Genomic DNA, 17,157 nt, shown 5'->3' with positions numbered 1-17,157 from the left:
ATATGGCTGTTCCCACATATTTCTGACTTGCCTTCAGCAAGTCTGAGAGAATGCCCTCACCTAAAGGTTAAGTCTCTTCCTTTCCTCAACACACCTGTAAAGGGATTTTGCACAATCTAATTCATAGATAGTGATTGCCACTGGTGGCTCAAAGTTACTAAAGCAGTATGTTTGGAGAGTGCACAATGGAAACTGTTATCACTTAATAACACTGATAAAAGTCTGAATAGGTGAAGCAGTGATAAGATGAAAGGATGCAAAGACTAAGTAAACAGAAAGCAAAATCAAACAAAATCAGGTGATCTATTGGCTGCCTAAAAGCTATACTCCAAACCAGCTCCAAGTTAGTGATTTTTAAGCTTTCCATTTGTGGACTTCTGCAACACTTTCTAGTTTAGACACCTAGCCCTGCAACCTACTGACACTAGACTGTCTTTTCTTAGTATACTCAGCAGACCTCTCAGAAGTAACCTGCAGACCCCTATGCAGGTAATGACAAGCAACCCACACCGAGCAATACCAACCAACTACAGATAAGGCACAGCTCGGTACTACGGATCCACTCCCTGCATTTGCTTCTGTCTCTTCTGCATCCTAATCCTTCCCCTCATCAAACGTAATATTTGGTTTGATCTTGATTCATATTGGGACCAAACCCAGGAGACTTCTATGTGCATGCTTACCTTTGTCACCAAAAAATAAAGAAATCAAAGCTTATCTTTATCACCAAAACCATACAGCATACAATGGTTGAGAAGTTAAGGACAAGCACAGACTTTGTGCAGATCAAGGCATTCATGCAGTCTTCCTTCCAGGACGTGCAAAGCTTTGTATATAAAGCACATGTGCACTGATGGATCTACATGAAAAAACATACCATCTCTGCTGGCATTGCCACGTGCTGATTTGAGAGGGACCATGGCATGGCATGGACTTTAATCTTCCCCACAGCTACTAAACCTGCTAAGTCTGATTAACAGTCTGGATTCATGCTGTGGAGTCGAACTAAGCCTTTAAGAAGAATTTAAAGAATTCTTTTCCAGTAAGGAAAAACGGCAGAACGGACTTCCAGGTGAGATGTCAAAGGCAAGTCACACTGCCTTACTTAGGTAACAGGCTGGGTTTCAAACACAGCAGGAAAATACCCAGTGCCCATGCTCCCCCGAAGGGAATTTGACAGGACACGGCCAGCTTGATTATGCAATATGAATATTTGACTTATTTTTGCAATGGAGGTTTTATGTGTGAAAGTCTGTGGAAAAGAATCAGAGACAATTCCTGCTCAACAGCTCACAGCTCTCCCCGGCAGCAGATGATTACAGTATCTATCCAGAGCTTTAGTCCCTTTTACAGCAAAAATCCCAAGGATCCACTAATGATAACAATTAAAAACCAAACAAACGACGTATATCACCAATTCCTACTGAAGCAACAGGCAGCGTGCCAGCAAAATATGCCCAGTTCAGATTCACTTACACACGTTGAATTTTAACAAGGGAGTGACGTTCCTTCCAGAACTACCTCGGAGGCTTAGAGAGATCTTTTTTAAACACAATCTCTAAACACATTAGAAATTCAATCACTCAAAATAGATACAGCAAGCAGCCACTGCGCCGGTGTCCCTGTACAGCCAGCACGCTCCCAGGCGTGCAGCACGTCTGGATGCCCCCCGGCTGCAGAGGGGGCTCCGGGTTCCCCCTCCCGAACTCCCCTTTTCTGAAAGGGCGCTACTCATTTTAAGAAAAAAATGAGAAGCATGACAGGAGGCGTAAATACTATTTACCCGCTGCTCAGTCCTTGCACCAACCAACCTGCCGGCCAGCAGAACGAGCTGTCGACAAAACACAGCTTCTATTCCAGCCGCCGGCTGCACAGGAGCCGCCGGTCTCCCCCCGCAGCCCCGGGGCTGCTGCGGCTGTCCGCGCCGCACCGGCCCCGCGCCCCGCCGCCGCCCGCCCCGCAGCCCCGGCCGAGCCCCAGCCGCAGCGCCCGCGCCAGCGGAGAGCAGGGAGGCGGGCGGGGGGCGCGGAAACTCCCCGCGGCCCCGCCGGGTCCCGGCCGGGCTGCCGCCCCCCGCCCGCCCCTCCTCGCCGGCACCTCCCCGGGGCGGGCGCAGGCAGGGATGGAGGGGGCATCTACCGCCGCGCCCCTCGGGCCGCCCCCTCCCAGGTGCGAGCGGAGCCCCGCCGCGGGGCCGCCGCCGGGAGAAGCCGCCCTGCCCGGGGCCCGGCACTCACCCGCCGCCGCCTCGCCGTGCCCGGCGGCAGCCTCATGCCGCGAGGGGTGCGCGGGGCTGCCCGCGGCGCGGTCCGGGCGGCCCAGCTCCGGCGGGCAGCTGTGCGCAGCGCCGACAGGAAGGAGGGATGGAGCCGGGGAGGAGGGAGGGATGGAGGAGAGGGGCTGGCGGGCTGCCTGCGGGAGGAGCTTGCGCCGCGCACCGCCCGGCGCCGCCGCCACCCCCGGCCCTGCCCCCGGGGCACCGCTGCCTCCCGCCGCCCGGCAGGGCCCGGGCTGGCCGCGCCGCCGGGGTCCTGGTTGTAACGGGCCGAGGCTACCGAGCGTTTCGGGCCTGCGCCCGCCCGTGGCTCGCTGCCGGCTGCGCTGCTGGGCTGCCCCGGCCGGCGGCTCCTCGGCGTCCCCGGCGGGCCGTCCGCAGCCAGGCGGGTGAAGCCGCGCAGCTCGGCTGGTCGTTCCGGGCCCTCTCCGTGGCACGGTCAGATACCCTTCTTAGAAAAGCATCTTTAATATCTCCAGCACTGCCAGCCCGCCGGGGTTCGAAGCAGTGGGCCTGGCCCTCCAAACCCAGGGGAGATTCTTGATTCATTTTATCTTTGTATTTGCCTCTAGTTTTTGAGGTCTGGGACTTGACCTCCAGCATTTCTTTGAAGCCACAACAGCTACGTGCCAGCCTCTCTTTTAAATGAGACTTGAAATCCTCAAAGCCCCACAGTCTCAAGGGTCAGGCAATTAAAAAAATATATACCACGAGACCTGTAAAATCAGAAGAGCTGGCAAGCCTGTGGCTCCTCTCTCGTTCCCCAGTAAACCACAGCAGAACGGGCAGAAAAAGTAACTGCTTGGTTTCCCTCGCATTTTTCTGCCTAAAGAGGTTTTCCTAGTTGCTGCAGATTGTTTTTCTCAGAACCTAGATGATAAAGAATGACAAATATTTGTATGGAGGTCTTGGGCCAGACTTGTGTCCCATCTTGGCTAAGTAGATGATGTCAGGTCCCCAAAGCCGGAGTCTCCTGCCATCCTGCACATTCCCTGCTCAGGCTGAGTGAATAAAGCCTATCCTGTAGAGAAGAAATCTCCCACTGTTTCTTCCCCTCTCCAGTGTTTTTGCTCAGGCAAAGAGATTTGAAGCTTCAGTAGGCTAGCAGGAGGTGCATGAACCTTGTGTTTAGGTCATGCATTTGAACATGAGCTCAGGTCTCTTCTAGCTCAAAAGCGTCCTTGACTTCAGGTCTTGTGTCCTGGGATAGTGGTCTATCTGTTGACCTGTGTCACCTCCTCAAGAGGAGGGACCGAGTCTCCTTATACACATACTGTTCTTGGGAAAGAAGAGAGTTTTTTAAAAAACAGCATTTGGACAGAAACTCTGGGCTGTGAATCCGAAGCAGAAGATGCTGTCTTCTCCTGATGCACATTGAAACATTCATAAATCCAAGGATGGACAAACTTCAACAGAGTTCTCTTGGGGGTCTTCTATCTAGTAGGTTTAAACAGTTACCTTTCCCATACATCAGTCAGCTCTTCACAGTCCCAGATCTCTCTCTACTGGGAAGGTCTACTAGAGAGCTAATTCTGTAGTCTGAACTTCACTTCAGGCATGTCAGCTGCCTAAGACTGTTTTTGCATTTAGTTCCCGGTTCACATTCTAGCCCAGAAGCAGGCAAAACACGATGAAACTGGGATTATCCATAGCACCAGAAGGCTTGGGGAGAGAAGATGGCTGTTTCAACGTATGTGACCCATCAAAGGGAGGACTCCCTCTGCCTTTCTCCATTTCCAGACCCCAGTGATTGGAGCCTGGTGCCCTCCTAGAGGGTCTGCATCCAAGGCTCAGAAGGATGCTGTTTGCATCTGTGCCACAGATGACAGCATCACAGATGCAGGTTTCCATCCACAAAAGTGACACAAGAACTTTTGTTCAAAGGCACTGAAAATGTTAAAGGAAATTGCACCACTTTTCTTTTTTTGCAGCTTATGTTATTTCACCTCTAGTAAAGGCTCACAAGCACCTCACTTGTCAGGAAGCCCTGTATTATTTACATGGTACCATGTGTACCATGAGTAATTGAAGAAGATCTGACTCATTTTCTATATGATGAAATCAAGTGATAGTACTTTTTAGTATTTTCTGTTTTTAATTAGAAAGGCAGCTTTCCTGTAATTCACAGACATTCCATACAGAAACTGGGGAAAGACGTGTGAGCAGGTTTGTTTTATTTCTAGGCAAAAAAATGCGGTTGTGAAATTAGAAGAAGCTGCCAGGAGAAATCAAAGGTAGGGGTAGTTCCCCAAGTTATTTTAAGGTTTTGATATTGTATTAATGACTCAATTTGTAATGACTCAGTTGTAAGTTAAGAAACTTTCTAGATCTGATGCTATTTAAGACAAGTCTGTATAGTACAAGTGTCAGCGTGATAAAGCTACAGATGCTTGATGTCAGTTATCTCATTTTTATAAAGTGAAATATTCTAATTTTAATATGTGTCCCCTAAACAAATGACTGGTCTAATTACCCTACGACTTCTGATCTGCAGAAAATAGGCTGTTTGTGCATCCTGTCTTATCATGAGACCTTCCTTGTAAAATACCATAGCTGTTGTATTTTATAATGAAACTTATCTGCATGTAGTACCTATATGCAGAATTTGTTTTGTTTCCTGCGTTATCTCGAATTTCCAGAAAGCTGAAAGGCAGGTGCTGTGCATGCACACTGTGTCTGTATGCACTCAGAGTAGAATTTTGTCATACATTTTAACAGTAGCAGGGCCATGCGTTTTAACATCCGTGAGAGAGGAAGGCTAGTTCTAGTTTATCTTAGTTTATCTCAGTACTTAGCATTACTTAAAGAACAACATATCTGCTGTCTAGGTCAGAAAAAAAACTTCTTGGGGTATGTAAATTCCAAATGAAAGTGAGAAGACCGGCTAGGACATTTTCATTAATGAGAGTTTCCTGGAGCCATTTAGTCTTGTATTTAAGGGTGTGTTGGTTATTTATGGCAGAGAAAAGGAACGGATGTGTTGATGTTCTGGAACTTTTCCTTTGTGCATTGTTTCCCATTTCACAGTTGTATTTGGCACCCACTTTCCTCCAGCCAATAAAGACTATTAAAGAACTTCCTTTGCTGAGAAGTTGTGTGCACATTTTACAAACCATACAGTTTAACCAGAAGTGTGAGAGGTAGTACTCCTACCAGCATTTACAAACACCAGAGGTTATAAATATATAATACTGCCAGCAAAGGTCTGCCACTGATTCTTTTTATGGACTGTTCATTTCAGTTTTCTTATTAAAAAAAGAAAAAAAAAAAGAAAAAAAAAGGGAAAGAAGAAAAAAAAGGTTATAGAATACAACCAACAAAACGAATTTGAGTCTGACTGAATATATTCAGGAAAGCAAATAGCAAAACTCACACTGGCTGTGATAAGAGCAGGAGTAGCCTCTGTTCGTGCCAAGAATAACCTCAAGTACTGTGGATAATACATGTGTTTTGGTGTGCTCGCAAAGCAGCAGCTCTTTCCTATGAGGTCTCAGTGGAAGCATCCCTGTGTTGTCAACTGGCACAGACCTATTATTGGAAAGGAGTACACTGACCCCAGAGAAATAAACTCTCTGTAATTAATATTTTTTAAATATAGAGAATTTTCTTAATCATTAGGGACCTGTGCCTGTAAACCCAGTGACATGTTGGCAATATATTGCTAAAGGGCTTCAAAAAATTCCCTGGTCTTTCCTGTCTGCAGGAAAACCTCATGGTCTGTTGTGGTTTTTGTGTTTGCAGGGAGAAGCAATGAAGGACTTTGATCTACTGACCTGCACTAACTTAGATAGTGCCATGAATTTAAAAGAAATGGAAAGAAAAATACCACGTGCCAAAAACAATTAAATTGAAGGCAGTTGCATTCCATTTACTAGAAAATATTCTACCTCAGATGCCTGAAAAATACACGGTGTGGAAACACTGGATTCACTGCCATTAATAAGACCCTTATGGTGAGCAGTAAAGGTAAGGCTTCTCCCATGCAGTCCAGAGATGCTAGCAGGTGGATCTCACTGCCATGTACTGGCCAGTATCGTGATCCTAATGTCCAAGTGGTCTGACCAGGGTCATTTGTGTGGAGGACAGAAGACAAGGGGCACCACCTGTTGAATCCTCTTCAAGTATGTTGGGCCTGTGTTGACTGGCAGCAACAATTTTTTTAGATCAGGTCTTTTATATCTTTCTGACTCAAGCAGTTGTTATGCAATGATTTTGCCTCAAACCTTTGCTTGCCTTATCCTCCAGGAACCTTTGGAAAATTTCTTATTTCCTCATTTTTCCATCTTTATGGCTACTGTCTGTCTTCCTCTTGGGAAGATGTTGTCTGACCCTGTCATCAGACCGTGGTTTGGGAGGTGATGTGTTGCCTGTGCTATGGCTTTATCAGAGCAAGGGGACTGAACTTCTGGTCTTGTCTTGTGGTGTTGAATGTAAACATACTCTGCACTGTTCCTTGATTTGTCTGCTGTTGTTCATATCCATCATGTCCATTCCTTCCACCGTTGTTCCAGGTGTCTTCTGAGGATTCCACATACAGGCATTTCCATTTGTACATCATTCGGATGAGTCTTAATACTTCAGTCACAAATGTCTACAGTGGCTACAGTAAACTAATGCCTGAGAAGGGACCTACTGCTGAAGTTCCTCTGCTAAAACGACCTGCATGCTGTAAACTGATGAACAGTTGCAGGCCTGCTTCCCAATCTAAGTATTTGTGCCATCCTGCAGTTAATTACACTGGCAGTGTAAAGTTCAGCACATGCTTATTCATCATGTTGCATACATCCCACTGCTGAGTTCCATAAGTAGCATGAGGTCAGTGAAATAAGACACAGCATAGTTCTTGGAAAGAGATTAAGCTAAATATAATTTTCTGAACAAATGGTAACAATCCTACTAACTCTGGAAGGGTTGGTAGAATCAGTTCTAGAACTAAATCTGATTTGTGGATGTGAAATTGAAGAGGCTTGCTTTGCACAGCAGTAGAAGGGCCTAATTACATCATGAAAAAGAAGATTTATGAGATTCAGAAGCTAATTTAGATTTCTAATAGCCAGAGAAGCATGGGAATCTTAAAATAAAAGATACTGAGAACATCTCAGACATTCATATACTTTTAATATTGCAAGGCCCTCCTTTGGCATCACAACGTCAGTGTATAACATACAAACATACTGCCATGCTTTGCCTTGCAACTCCCAGCTATGCTCGTTATTTAGCAGTTCTTGCCGCTGTGGTGTTGGCTCTATTTCTAAGACAGTGCCTTTCCAGTCAGTCTTTTGGCTCACCAGTTTATCAGCTGGATATTGCCTTGCTTTCTCTATTTCTATGAGATCCCACAAAGAAATGCCCTCAGTATAACAAAGCTTAGTAAGCTGATGCTTCAATTTTTCCGTGCTGCAGTCCATGACCTGAACATGGCTGATGTGTGTCAGATGAATTTAAAGGACCCTAAGCTGTTATGAACTTTACACGCACTCCAAAGCTGATCTCTACATGAACAGGAGCCATTCAACCAAAATTTGTGTAACTCAGCTGAGCTGCCAGCTTCAATGAATCCTGAATAAGCGGCTAGAATTTTCAGAACTCTCTCTGCACCACATTTCCAGGCAGCAACAGTCTGACCCCACTGAACCATATCCAGGGAAAGAAATATGCCTTCTCCCATACTACCCTTGGACTGAGCTGTAAGCCCACTCACTGCTTGGAACCAAATTTCTATGCATCAGCATAAAAGTAGCAAGACAAAGACAGCTCTGCTAGAGAGGAGGTGCAGATACATAACATGCTTTTGGGAGCATGTGAAGTTCTGTATTTACCTGGCTCATGGCATTTGTCCTGTCAGTCTTTCCTTGACATTTTTCAGATGTGGGTTTCAATACTGCTTGACACAGTGCATCAGAGCTTGGGATATTATAGTATTAAATACTGGGCAAATAAGATACTTAAGGTGTGGCTTTGGACGACACAATGGCAAAAAACATTTATTAGAAGGAACTTTATCCTTTCTGGTCCTGATTTTAGGAATATTACTGTTTGGTGTGTCTCAGTTGCCCTGGTTACCCTCCATTCTCTTGCAGGCTAATAAAAGGTCTGTATTTGTACATAAATAGAAATTCTAACGCTAGTAAAGATGATAATTCCAGCATATTTGAAATTCAGGTTGAAAGATGTTTTCATAAAAAGCAAATTATTATTTGCAATTAGGTTAAATATGGTGGCAAATTCTGTACCCATTCTGGAGTTTCCATCAAAGTGGACCTATTGTTGTCCTCTGTTGTGCTTTTATTTTTATACAAAAACATCTCTACTGGTGACGTACAATCCTAACCTAGTACCCACTTAATTACATACCTGCATACATCCTCACATCCTCCTTTCTGGTGTAACAAACTAGTTTGCAGATTGATGGCAGTCTCAATCTGCCTCAACAATGAAGCCAAAGGAGCTGCTCACCCACAGGATGATTTGTTGTAGCATCAGAGCTGTAGCATTAAGCTTCTTAAGGCAGAAAACTATTTTCTGTAAAACACATCTTGGAACGTGTGTGGACAATACTGGAGACGCCAGAAGTATACATACATGTTGAAAGTTGTGTGACTGAGCCTGCGCTGTCTTGTTCCCCATCTTTGCCAAGATGGATGTCTGGGCAACTTCCTTCCCCACTTAGGTCACCTGAGATGCAGAGAACAACCATCCCTGTGTCATAGAACCCCATTTGTCAGCACTGAGCTAAAACAGTGATTCACCTTCACACTTGACTCTGTTCAGTGCTCCCTGCTCTGAAGCATAGATCACCAGCGAGGCAGCAAAACATGGTATGTGCATGCATGAGGCACAGGCTGATTTAACGCACGTAATGGCCTAGATTAGGATTTGGCAGGTAATTTTTCTGCCAGCAGTATGAACTTGAGCGTCTATTGTTATATGATCCTCTACTGCATTGTGTTTGCATAAATATTTGCATGCATCCACACAGTAAGAGAGATCAAGGAAACAATTCTTTTTCTTTTTTTTTTTTTTTTAATTAATCTCCGTTCAAGGTATTTTTTGGCTGAATAGTTCTCCTGCTGTGAATTACACTAAACACAAACATCAAGCCACTGGAAGGCTGGTAGGAGGTAGGAATAAACAGGAATAAACAGCCAAGGTCAAAAGTTGGGGGGCTGGAGGGCTGGAATAAACAGCCAAGAGCAAAATTTGAAGGAGCACTCCTGCCGTGTGTCAAACCACAGTCCTGGGCTCTAGGCTATGCTTAGTCTGGGAGACATGGTGAGTTCAGCCTTCAGCTATGTGCCTTAGACACTAGACTGTAGTATTTCAGGCATGGCCAGGGACCCAAGCACACTCACAATAGCCAAGATGGACAGACAGTAGGAACCTAAGGAAAACAAGGAACTGTGAAGCAACATAGTGATAGCTGAGGGAACAGAGCTGTATCCCTGATTACAAAGATCATTTGGACTGATATGTGCTGAGATATGGGCCTGTTTTGAGCCCATATCTCAGCACAAGAGCAATGGTGCATTGGTGGACAAGAAGCTCAACATGACCTGGCAATGTGTGCTTGCAACCCAGAAAGCCAACCATATCCTGGGCTGCACCAAAAGCAGTGTGGCCAGCAGGGCGAGGGAGGTGACTGTGCCCCTCTACTCTGCTTCTGGTAGACCCCACCTGGGGTACTGCATCCAGCTCTAGGACCCCCAACATAAGAATGACATGGACCTGTTGGAATGAGTCCAGAGGCAGACCATGAAGATGGTCAGGGGGGTGGAGAACTTGTCCCATGAAGACAGGCTGAGAGAGCTGGGGTTGTTCAGCCTGGAGAAGAGAAGGCTCTGGGCAGACCTTATTGCAGCCTTCTGGTACCTAAAGGGGGCCCTACAGGAAAGATGGAGAGGGTCTTTTTGCAAGGGTATGTAGCAGTAGGACAAGGGAGAATGGCTTTAAACAGAAAGAGGGTAGGTTTAGATTAGATATTAGGAAGAAATGCTTTACTGTGAGGGTGGTGAGGCACTGGAACAGGCTGCCCAGAGAAGCTGTGGATGCCCCATCCCTGGCAGTGTTGAAGACCAGGCTGGATGGGGCTTTGAGCAACCTGGGCTGGTGGAAGGTGTCCCTGTCCATGGCAGGGGGGTTGGAACTAGATGGTCTTTAAGGTCCCTTCCAACCCAAACCATTCTGTGAGTCTATGACTCTATGAATGCTTATCTCCACAAACCTCTATAACCAAGTAATTTGGGGACCCACATGGAAACTACCTTGCCTGGGTGGAGTATCTGGCTTTCAGGAGAGCATACATCCAGGAATCCTTTATTAGGCTAATTCCAATTTTAGAGATACTTCAGTGAAACCCTGGTAAAGGTGATTTGTTTTGGCATGCTGGCTGTTGCAAGCTCCAAGTGCTGAATGCCTCTTCAGCCTGTACTTCTTCCGTGTTTTATGCATGGTGCTGCTGGGGAATGCAGCCTGGAGCTGAACTGGGTAAGTTATGTGCACTGCAGCACTCAGTGGTTTAATGTTCCACATATTTTGGTTAGGCTGCTAGTTCTCCTTCATTTGAATTAAAATTGAGAACTCCAAAAAAATCAAAGCTCAGGCACACCCTTTTCTGAATGTAAAATATGTAATTACATCCATACAGACATCTAGCAGACAGAGGAAAAGGCTCACAGGAAGCAACCTGCTGAGCACAGGGCACTTGTTGTAGCCAAATGGAAATTCCTGTTGTCTCATTTCTTTTCTCAGTATTGCTTTCCAACATATCTCTGTAAGCTGAGGTTTTGTTGTCTTCCCTCTTTTGATATATACCAACAGGCAGCAATTTCACCATGCCTTGTTCCAGACCTCTGGCCATACGTGTACTCTTCCTTCTTATGCCTGTAATTAGCAAGACCGATGCCAAGGAAGACTGAAAGTCTTGACCTTGGAGATGTAGAATATACACACAATGTGAAGTCACATTTAGATGGAGTCTTTCCTGGCTTTGGCAGTGATGGCACTAACACCAATCTTTTCTGTTACATGTTGTGCTACCTGCTCACAATCCTCAGGCATCCCCAAACGGCATTGCATTTATGACCTGAAACCCTCTTGTGGATTTAAACACCAGAGAGTTTTCTCTCTCTGAAGTCTCATGGGACAAACAACAGATGTCATCGTATGTCAGCGAAAACATCACCTCCAACTGCAGAGGTGGTTAAAGGCTTGTTTGGGAAGTGGAGGAGCTTGGGTACAGTGGGCAAGGGTGCTCCAGATGTGTCCCATGTCCACAGGGTGCTCTGACCACCTCATTAGGCTAGAGGGCACTGTCCACTCTGCTTCTGAAGCATGGGCATCCTTAAAAAACAAAAGTAAATCTGTAGAGGCAGAGAAGGCTGAAGCAGAAGTGAAGGTGATTGTGCAAACGGTAGTGCCTGGGTAGGGAGGGGGAAGTGCAGACTTACGATACCTGCTCTGGGACATGCATTTTTTGTGTATTCAGGTGCAGGAGCCATGTATTCTTCACACAGAACAGTTAGGCTTGCTGAGGAAGTTGGGAAGAAACGTGTATTTACCCATGACAGTTACACTATGATTCACCCTGTCCCTTATTACGGGCAGCAACCTTGACCCATCTTGTGCAATCCTACTGCTTTCCCGGACTTCAGAGGAACACAACTCTTTGTATTGAGCTATTCCAGAATGGCCTAATTCCTCCCACAGAGAAACCTGAACAGGAGAGCCCTGACAGAAAGACTTATTGAAGTTTCCACTCCGTCTACCATTTAACATAAACTGTGCCAGTAACAGGTTTTTCTTCAAGGTCCAAGTGGTAAAAACTTCCCCTAAATCTTCCACATCTGGAGGAGGCAGGAGCTGCAGCAGCCATTGGTATGTGCGAACCAGAGCTCAGCTGCAGTGAAAAGGTGACTCTCAGGAAGCAAGGGCTGATCATAGTGCTTTGGGCTGGGAGTACAGAGCAGCACTGTCCTGCAGTGACACCGAAGCAGGCATCTCACAGCTCCCAGCTCCCATACCCCCAGCTCCAGAGTGAGACTCCAGAATTAGAAGACAGGCTTGTATGCTCCACAGATGACAGTAGCTGCATAAATCATCAGGGTTTTTGCAAGAAGAGGTTGCCAGAGAGACTGCGGTCTGTCTGTTGTTATTGCACATGGATGTGAAGTCTGTGCTGGTAGCGCAGCTGGCTCTGACTCCAGAAAAAGGGAGTGTACCAAAGGCTCCAGGGAGAATTTGTACCAGTTCACCTGTGGGATCAGTTCCCACAGCTGGTAAGAGGAAGAACAAGAACAAGGCCTGCTTCCAATAGGTACTATTCAGCACAGTCTCAGACTGACTCAGAAACAAGCATCTCAGTTTAAGAAAAGAAAGTTGGGGGGGTGGGGGGTGGGGGCGGGCAGTGTTAACTCAAACACCAAAAGATATCTTGCTACAGCTCTGCAAATGCTGTTGGCCTGTCTTTCCTTGTTTTGGTTGGGTTTTTTCCCCTTTTGTTCCCCCTCCTATTGCTCTTTCATTTATTATTCTAAAGCTGGTTAAAGGGCTTCTCCTGCATTTTCTTACAGAGGGCTACCCTCTGTGGCCACAAGAGTCATAGAAATTTCCAGAGAGCTAGCCCTCATTTCATACTGCAGCAGTCACTGACCAAATGTGATGCTACTCCTACCTTTTGAGATAAACCACAAGCTGCAGAATCAACCCACTAAATATCCTCCCAGACATGCCTTAAGTTTTCTCCTCTAATTGCAGTGCTGTATGGGGAAATAACTTTCACAGGAAATCTCTGTACTGGAAACAAATGGGAAGCATGGGACTTTCAAGATTAGTGAGGAAAGGTTATCTTTGTGTTTAGCTAGTCATTTGCAGCTTCCAGCAGTCTGGAAAGAAAGCTGTGTGGCTGTTAAATTTTATTAAGGGACATAAACCAGCTCCATATTTATTAGCACGAATGTTTAATATCAAACCTGGCTAGGCAAAGTGAGTATAAATGCCTTCTCTTCGATGTACGCAGGAGCAGGTCAAGCCTGTGCAAACCTTTGCTATCAGTTTTAGTGAGGAAAAATTTGAACTCTCTACCATATGACCTATGCCCTCACAAAGCTTTTCCTGAAGAAGACAAATGAAGCAGAGGCGATGACTTTAGTGACATTATCATTAGAAAGACTGGTACTTTACCACTATGACTCATTCCCCATAATTTTACTCCTAAAAGCCAATTAATGATGTTTAAAAGATGTGTGTTAATGCTTGTTCTTGCAAACAAATGTAATTAATGCATAATTTGTGATTTTGCAATTTTACTTTTGAAATTAATGCAACATTGAATAATCTTTACAAGTTCAAGATCAACACATTTTGCTTTTTCTTGAGGAAGGATTTTATGCATGAAATCCTCTTTTTTTTAGGAAAAAGAAAAACAGCATTGGGCAGCTCCTGAATAATCTTAACGCATTAGTAGCAATTGCTAACCAGTCTGGGTACAATCACCGTATAAATTTCACATGTTACTTTAATTACAAAAGTTAGCTTTCCTTTAGTTCCAGGCTGGTACATTTTCTGTATTATTTTGTTTTATTACTATAAAAGTATTCAGTTTGGTTTTACAAAACTCAGAAAGTGAGACAACAATTAACTCTATTAAGGGAACATATTCCACAAAATTTTACCTTTGCAGCCTGCGTTTTTTGTGACCTTCAAAATCTCCTCTTTGGATCTAAACAGTTCAGAAGAATGAATCTATAGCATCTAAAATAACCCAAAAGTACTTAGGTAATGAAGAATCTGTGACATTCCATGAGCAGAAGAGGACCTCCATTACACTATTTTTGTATGACTCATTCATCCAGCAAAATCTGAGGTGCTGATGGCTTGTGAAAAGCAAGAGAAGATGTGCAGATTCAGCTCCAGAGAACAGAAAGCATGCAGAGCTGCCTTAGGCATCAGCAGTCTGTGACTCCCCAGTGTTCTTTGGAGCGTGATCCTATTGACATGATTTTGATGACAAGAGCTTGGAATCTCTACAAAGCACATCTTTCGGCACTGATCTCACAAGTTTGCAAAAGACCTGTAAAAGACCATGTTGTTTCCAGGTGAAGCCACAGGACTGTGTCTCCTGGGGTGTTCCAGCGTCCTTACCATATTTATCTGGTTTTCCACCACTTCAGAATAGCAGAACTCAAACCAGAAATTGTCCAAGGAAAGTGCGAGTTTACTGTTATTTTGTAAAAAAACAGGAGAAAATGGTTTCAACTAATATAATTTTTCCCTACCAAAAGGTTTGTTAGGAGGACTCTTCTGATATATATTTGTGAAGGTTTATGTAGCCAGAAGACAAAGAACTGAATAGGAAGAGAAAGGAGCATGGAAATACAAGATGCAGAAGCACTTGCCACAAGCACCTGAGAAAGTTTGACGAGAACTCCTGTGAGTGCTCACTGAAAGAAAGAGAGGCTTATGAGCAGCGGAAGAGATTTCATCTCTTAAAGAGTCCGATGTGCCCAGGCATACAGGCTTACTAGGGCCTTGCAAATAAACTAAAATAGAACTATAGAATCATGAAATCACTTAGGTTGGAAAAGACCTTTGAGATCATCAAGTCCAACCACTAATCCAGCACTGACAAGTTCATCACTAAAGCATGTCACTGAGCAACACATCTACACGTTTTTAAATACCTCTGGGGATGCCAATTCCACCACCTCCCTGGGCAGTCTGACCCAATGCTTGACAACCCCTTTGGTGAAGAAATTTTTCCTAATATACAATCTAAACCACCCTTGGCATATATTGAGGCTGTTTTCTCTTGTCCTGTCGCTTGTTACCTGGGAGAAGAGACCCACCCCCACTTGCCTGCAACCTCCTGTCAGGCAGTTGTAGAGAGCAGTAAGATCCTTTCTGAGCCTCCTCCTCTCCAGGCTGACCCCCCCCAGTTCCCCCAGCCGCTCCCCACCAGCCTTGTGCCCCAGCCCCGGCACCAGCCCCCTGCCCATCTCTGGACACGCTGCAGCCCCTCTGCGTCCCCCTGGCAGTGAGGGGCCCAACCTGAACACAGGAGTCGAGGGGCGGCCTCGCCAGTGCCCAGTGCAGGGGGACAGCACTGCCCTGGCCCTGCTGGCCACGCTGTTCCCGGCACCAGCCAGGATGCTGCTGGCCTCCTTGGCCACCTGGGCACACGGGGGGCTCATGCCCAGCCGGCTGCCGACCAGCCCCCCCAGGCCCTTTCCCCCAGGCAGTTCCCAGCCCCCTGCCCCCAGCCCGCAGCGCTGTGGGGGCTGGTGTGACCCACGGGCAGGACCCGGCACTGAGCCTGGTTGACCCTCACACAACTGGCCTGGGCCCATCGCTCCAGCCTGCCCAGACCCCCTGCAGAGCCTCCTGCCCTCCCGCAGATCAACGCTCCCCCCAGCTGGGGGTCACCTGTGAACTCACTGAGGGGACACTCCATCCCCTCGTACAGGCTGTCGATAAAGCTATTAAACAGAACCGGCCCCAGCACGGAGCCCTGCGGAACACCACTGGTGACCAGTTGCCAGCTGGATGTAACTCCATTCCCCACCACGCTCGGGGCTCAGCCGGCTCTTAACCCAGCACAGAGCACACCTACCCAAGCCACGAGCAGCCAGTGTCTCCAGGAGAATGCTGTGGGAGATGGTGTCAAAGGCTTTACTAAGGTCCACGTAGAAAACACCCATAGCCCTTCCCTCATCCACTAGGCAGGTCATCTTCTTGTAGAAGGAGATCAGGTTCATCAAGGAGGACCTTCCTTTCCTAACCCCATGATGGCTGGGCCTGATCCTCCAGTTGTCCTGCCATGTGATGGCAGCCAGGATGATCTGCTCCATAACCTTCCCTGGCACCGAGGTCAGGCTGGCAGGCCTGTAGCTGCCTGGATCCTCCTTCCTGCCCTTCTTGTACCTACAAGACTGGTGTCACGTTGGCTGACCTCCAGTCTTCTGAGACCTCCTCACTTAGCCAGCACTGTTGATATATGATGGAGAGTGGCTTGGCCCCACCAGCTCCCTCAGTGCCCTCGGGTGGATCCCATCCAGCCCCACAGACTGGTGCGTGTCTCAGTGGAGCAGCAGGTCACTGACCGTTTCCTCCTGGACTGTGGGGACTTCATTCTGCTCCTCCTCACCCTGTCTTCCAGCTCAGGGGCTCAGTACCCAGAGGGAAGCTGGGCTTGCTGTGAAAGACTGAGGCAAGAAAGCATTAAGCACCTCAGCCTTTTCCTCATCCTTTGTGGCAGCGTTCCCCCCCGCATCCAATGAAGGATGCAGATTATCCTTGGCCCTCCTTCTGTTTCTAACATGATAGTAAAAGCTTTTTTTGTCATCTTTTTCAGCAACTGCAAGTCTGAGTTCTAGCTGGGCTTTCTCCTCTCCACCTTCCCCCTGCATAACCTCACGACACCGCTATAGCCCTCCGGGGTTGCCTGCCCCTTCTTCCAAAGATGGAAAACTCTGCTTTTTCCCCCTGAGTTTCAGCCAAAGCTCTGCTCAGCCAGGCTGGTCTTCCTCCTGGCTCATCTTTCGGCACATGGGGACAGGCTGCTCCTGAGCCTTTAGGACTTCCTTCTGGAAGACTGCCCAGCCCTCCTGGACCCCTTGGCCCTTCAGAACTGTCTCCCAAGGGGCTCTGTCAACCAGCGTCCTAAACAGGCCAAAGACTTCGGCCCTCCAGAACTGTCTCCCAAGGGGCTCTGTCAACCAGCATCCTAAACAGGCCAAAGACTTCGGCCCTCCAGAAGTCCAAGGCAGCGCTTCTGCTGACCCCCTCCTTACTTCTGAGAGAACTGAACGCTTTATCATTTCATGATCTGTATGCCCAAGACATCCTTTGACCACCACATCACCCACCAGTCCCTCCCTGCCTGTAAA

General features: G+C 46.8%; 1 protein-coding gene across 7 annotated transcripts in view; it reads right to left on the bottom strand.

The window, feature by feature from the left end:
• Positions 1–2,357, bottom strand: part of LIFR (LIF receptor subunit alpha) — a 54,551-nt gene extending 52,194 nt beyond the window's left edge. For 2 of the 7 annotated variants that reach the window (XM_055790716.1, XM_027792086.2), the window contains exon 1: positions 1,812–1,926. The gene's annotated coding sequence lies outside the window, so the exon portion shown is untranslated. Of the gene's footprint in view, positions 1–1,783; positions 1,939–2,237 lie in introns of those variants that run through there. The other 5 variants (XM_055790715.1, XM_055790718.1, XM_055790719.1 and 2 more) reach the window with 5 other exon arrangements.
• Positions 2,358–17,157: the final 14,800 nt, after the last annotated feature.

Source organism: Falco peregrinus, chromosome Z, assembly GCF_023634155.1.
Source record: "Falco peregrinus isolate bFalPer1 chromosome Z, bFalPer1.pri, whole genome shotgun sequence".
NCBI lineage: Eukaryota > Metazoa > Chordata > Aves > Falconiformes > Falconidae > Falco > Falco peregrinus.
The sequence above is the reverse complement of the archived record's forward strand: the minus strand, read 5'-3'. Positions and strand labels throughout refer to the sequence as shown.